The 5,715-nt window shown below is 37.3% G+C and overlaps 1 long non-coding RNA gene across 1 annotated transcript; it reads left to right on the top strand.

Moving 5' to 3' along the window:
* Positions 1-1,781: 1,781 nt before the first annotated feature.
* On the top strand, positions 1,782-3,231 carry LOC146458963 (uncharacterized). The gene is made up of 2 exons (XR_014858084.1): positions 1,782-2,218; positions 2,547-3,231. It is a non-coding gene; the product is annotated as an uncharacterized LOC146458963 (long non-coding RNA).
* The last annotated feature ends 2,484 nt before the right edge of the window (positions 3,232-5,715 follow it).

Raw genomic sequence — 5,715 nt, 5'->3', positions numbered from 1 at the left:
CTGTCTGTCTTGTACTGCTTCTACCATGTCCCCTCCCCTATAATTGTAACAAACCAGCAGAGAAGCTGTAGGGTATGGAGAGTAGGCAGGCAAAGCTGCGTGTATCGATAGAAATAACTTGTTTTTCAAGTTTATCATTTGACTACGTTCTTATAATTGAGCTATTTTTTCTGTCAAAAGGGGATAGTCCCCTCCCTTGTTAGGAGATAAGAGTGGCGAAGGGCGCCACTCAACTCCCGCGTCTTACGATTTTCAAAGAGAGAATACGACTAGAGATGTCATATTTAAAGAACAGGCAGGCCACGACTAAAAATTCCTTGTCACTTTGATGCCTCAGCAGAGTTCCTACACAATTCGATTTACCAGCGTGCAGGCCATCCATCACAGACGTGAAGCTTATTTCTGTCCCGTGGGGAGGGGAGTGGCTTACGCCCCCTATATAAGCTTGAAAGGTATGAGCGGCTCCAAACGGTATGGTCTTTGAGCCATTTTGGTCTGAAATAGGTCTGAAAGTCTGACAACGGGTATGGAGTTTACAGAAACGGGTATGATTTTGAGACCTCACCCCAGTTATTCAAAGAGCGGATAGTTTTATCCAGCGGATAAACTGCATTGGACGAAGTACGATTTATCCACTGGATAGGGTGATCCGCTCTTTGAACAACTGGGTCCAGCAGGTCTGAAAAAAGGGTGGATCAGGGTTTGGAGAACAGAGTCACACACCCCTACCAAAAATGAACGTCAGCCCAAGCTTACGGCCTCGCAGAGATAGGTACTACTTTGTATCGCCGGACGCTCTGAACCAACGCAGTGAACGTTGATCTTTTTACCTTACCGCCTTCTATGCGTAAAACTCAGTTTCATTTTACCCTGTTCACTTTCCCTTTCCGTTTTCACTTCACTTCACTTTGCACTTCACTTTAATTACTTTGCCACTTTTTTTCTCACTTCCATCAATTGAGTCCACAATTACTTATTTAGTAGAGGGATCTCAGCAAGCTTGTCAGAGCTTTTGAGGGGAGATCACCCTTGGCCAGACGTTTTCAAATTTCAACCCCTCTCTATCTTGGTCATCTGCCGGCGAAAATCTCCGTGGATAGTTTCTTTGCATTCTGATAGTCTTTTAATGGAATTTTGTCATCATATCTTGGCTGCTATTCACCAAATAGCGTCTTTCCGATTTTCAATGTGTTACTAAAAATAGCGTGATACTGTCCCTTTAAGCCGGATAAAGGAGATACGTAACTGACAGACCTAAATATATAACATTTACAAGAGTTGCAACAGATTTTATATATCATCAACTTTCTACTCTAGTAAGGATCAAGTTGATTTAGAATAAACCTTTTTACTTCTCTCCTAAAAGTATGAGGAACTTTAAGTTGCTTTAATAGTACGGCATGGTAAGTTATTCCAAGTTTCAAGTTTTCTTCTGTTTTTTTTTTTTGTCGCTGCTGTTTTCTTCCACCCGTGGGGAAATAAACAGAAGTCACAAACCATAATGAGAAAGAGAAGCCTCTAGAATGCAGGATAAAGTGAACCAAGAGACTTTTAAAATTCATCGCGCACCGCCATGATTTTTTTAAAAATCAACAGCGATTGGGGAAAACAAAAACAAGAATATAAATTTGACGCGAACATGTGCGATGCGTTGGGTTTTTGTCGTTGCATGCGGAAAATTGAGCAGATGTGCGCGAAAATATCCGTTCACCTGCCGTGAACGGTGCCAACAAACTCGCCAACAATTGCAACGTACAGGAAAACACACCCGCACAGCAAGGGAGACAATTGTCTGATTGGTTGATCTTTGTGCTAGTACCCAGATTCTTCTTACACACGCGCGAACTTAAATTTTACAAACAAATATGGCGGCCGGAGGGGCGAATTTAGTTGTCTTCGCTTTGTTTTAGAGATTTGGATAAAAATAGCAATGTTTATACGTCTTCCTGTATCAGAATGGCGTATAGAAATAACAATGATTTTTTTAAGCGCTAGGAAACTTTGCAGAAGTTTTCAAGTTTAGGAGCGATCGAATTTTTCCTACGCACCATCTTATTTTTTCGATCCTTCGCAACTGTACATGTGTGAAAATGTTCCGCTGTAATAGCAGATTTGTTGGGTTGACGAAAAATTTTTACTGTGATAAATGTTAAAAGTAGAAAGGGTTTTGCTCTGTCGGTGGACGGCGAAAGTTCCGACGGCTCTGTCAATCGAGGAGGTAAGAGAATTCAAATCTTTATGTATGCACTCATACTTTTTAAACAGTTTGTAGTGTGTTTTGTTTTTTGAGGAGGGAGCAAATTTCTTAAAGTAATCTTTAATCATGATAATATTCAAATTACAAGCTAATACGGACGATAGTAGGCCAGTGTTGTTATGTGACTTCATGTGGTCGGTAACATAATATGCACAATAAAGATATCGTTCCAAACTTGTACACCGCGGACCAAAACGATTCCTTACAGTGTAATTATAGGAATTTACAAAATATTTTAGATTTCATCGTTTTCTAGTCAAGTTAAAGAGTTTTTTTTGTTGATGTTTAGGTTCTGTTTGAGGGAGATGCACATTGGAAATGCTTGAATACAGGAGAAATATTTCAAGTCAGTTGCAAGTTAGCTTTGTGTCATTTAATACTGCACTTGTAGCTCATTAATTCAATAAATTGGATTGAAAAGGTCATTTTTAAAACATTCTGTTATTCCCAGGTTGACAGCTATTCTTGTACACATTAAAGTTGTTTATTTTGGTTTTTGTATAAACTCAAACTAGGTGCTCAGTTCCATGAAACTGATATTGAACTAGTAGTAAGAGAGTCAAATGTCTTTCTTGCTCTTAAATTAAATCAAGGAAGTACTATAATAATTTTTCCATTTGTTTTGGAAGGGATAAGAAAAACATGAACCTTTCATAACTTCCCGTTAACCACACTTGTTCTTTTGTTTTGAGAGTGCAAACTGATACTATTTTGTTCAGGGAAACCACAGCGGTAATTGGCTGGCTGTTATTCTTGATATTGCAAAGTTGTATTTTCTTATCCTGTCAATTATCCCCAGTCTTGCCTCGCAACTATTCACTTACCACTGATGACAAACAGAAAATTAGATCACTTAAAAACTACAATCACTTCCCATACTGCCAACTGAAATGTTCTTCTTCAAAGCAACCACACCCACATGTAATCAGTACATATTCTGTTTATGAAAATAAAGCAGTTGCAACTATAACAAATGTTGTACTTCCTGAGTTTCAATTAATGATCAGAATGGAAGGAACGGGGGGGGGGGGGGGGGAGGAAAAAGGTGAGCTACATGTATGTGTTCCATCTTCTGAGAAGTCTCTGTTAAGTATTGTCCACTTTTACTAACCCTTTCACTACCAAAATCTGAAAGCTACAGCTACTGTAATTCTCCTAAGTAATAATAATTAATATTGATGTCTTTGTTGGCTTTTCCTGAGAGTTTGATGTCAGAGCAAAACACCATCCCCTTATTAATTTTTGGGTTAATTCTTATGACCTGACAGTGACTCAACAGTGTATTAAAATTATAAGTCCTGAGAATTGAAAATAATGCTGTTTATGGACTCCCCCCTACCCCCTTCATATTTCTCATGGTGCATCCCTAACGTCCTGCTAATTACAGCTTATCACTCCCACAGTCTGTGTGGATTACATCGCACAGAGTGGGTGTGATCACACAACTTGCACAAGGGGTCAGGCTATTCAAAGGGCACACTATCCTCTCAATCGCTATCATAAAGAATGAGACAATTCATACTTTCTAGCTGCCTTAGCAGATTTCTTCACTTTAAATCATTTGTCCACCCAGCCCTACCTTTTTGAGGTTTTGAGAGTCACATATTTCTAGTCAAAACTGGATTAGGGAGTGCATTTGATGACCTCGATCCTAAGATCACTCTCCTTTACCAAGTTGGTGATAATGTCATCTGCCCCTGCAAAGGATTTCCTTCCACCACAAAAATCTACACTTCAGATTTAATTCTCTGATTTTTCAATTAGGACAGGGGCTTTCCTTCAACCCACTTTAACCTTTTGTCCTTACACGCAAAAACCAAATTGAAGAAGTCAGTAATGCTAATCACTACACTGCTGCAGCCTCATAACTCCAGCTTAATAAATTTTGGATCGCACCTCATCTGCGAAGTCCCAATGCGTTCATTTTTACACAACAAATTACCTTCCATGTATCATTTAATAAGCATTCTGTAAAATATTCCTTACATTACATTTCATCATCCTGTTTTTCAGAGGAAAAAATAGAAGGTACAAGAGTGTTAAAGAGAGTTGAGTGTATAATAGTCCTCTTCTGAATTCATAAAATGATGTACAATACTTTGAAATATTGCAAATTGAAAGCATTTTATAATTATCACTTATATCAATAAAGAATATTTTACATAAACCCTGGACAGAATGGAAAAGGAAATATTTATTAGTGTTTTTCCTTATATTACTGAAAGTTATACCAGACTTTGTGATTAGGTGTAGAAAAGTACTGTAACACTGGTCACTGATGTCACAAAACCCATGAAAAATAAACAGTTATTGTTTGATAATCAAAAGTAAGTACCAAAAACAATATTATTGACTTGGTGTATAACATTTGTATAATAATGTTATATAAATCACTACAGTGGAGTACCAATTTTTTTAACCTCCTAGGGAAACTGAATTTTGTTCAAAAAATAGAAGGTAAAAATCTGACTGAAGCAAATCCAAGAGAATGAACAACTACTGGTTCAAAGAATTGGGGGAGTTGAAAAATTAAAGGTTCAAACAAATGAGATTGCACTGTAAAAATAAATAACTGTAGTGTACATATTTCATAATTCATTACTCACTTCAAAGTTTTGAATTTTTCTTTTAAGTAAAAGAGATGGCTGATAAGAAGTTTGACCATTTATCTGTAATCACTGTTATCACCAGAAGGTAGGGTCTGGTTGCATTAAACATGGGAATCCTCGCCTGAATATTAGCCATCTACTCTCCAGATGATTTGTAAGTGACGCAAAACAGCTGATACATTTCAGGCTTTACGAAAAATATATATATATAACTAAATGTAAGGTGAGGTTTTATCTTAAAGTATAAAGGAGATTGCCCCTTGCTCAACCTATTTTTGTAGCCTCTTGAAATTGAATAGTTATAAAAATGATTGAGTGACAGTGCTCTGTTGCTCATAAACACAATGTTCACAGCTCCAGTAGCCAATCTCTGTTGTACACACCATGCTAGAGCAATAACCCTACCTGGTCGACTAATCAAAATCTTTACTGCTAAAGAAAAAATTTACATGCTCAGCAAGTGCCTTCCAATTTAGTTTCTGAAGATAATTTATTGATATGCCCTGATGAGTCAAAGAGCACTTCACTTCTGCCATCATAAACATTTATTAAAAGGAAAGATACACAAGTGGATCTATCCCTTTTGCATGTAGTGCACAGAAAGTTTCACACAAGAATGCATAATTTACAAGTTTATGAACTGCCTCATCAAGAACTTCCATTAACAAAGTGATTCTTGAGCCATACTGTATTTTCATCCCATCTGTCATGATCTGTGATGGTAAATAAAAAGCTTACATCAATATTTATTTTAAATTTATTTTAAATTACAGCTAAAACACAAGGTCTACATCTACCAGAAAAGGTTACACCCTCTGTACATGGATTTTGTACCCAGGCAGGGGCAGA

This window comes from Pavona decussata, unplaced genomic scaffold (assembly GCF_977016875.1).
Source record: "Pavona decussata unplaced genomic scaffold, jaPavDecu1.1 SCAFFOLD_224, whole genome shotgun sequence".
NCBI classification, from domain to species: domain Eukaryota; kingdom Metazoa; phylum Cnidaria; class Anthozoa; order Scleractinia; family Agariciidae; genus Pavona; species Pavona decussata.
Note: the sequence above shows the minus strand (reverse complement) of the source record. Positions and strands in the feature narration are given on the sequence as shown.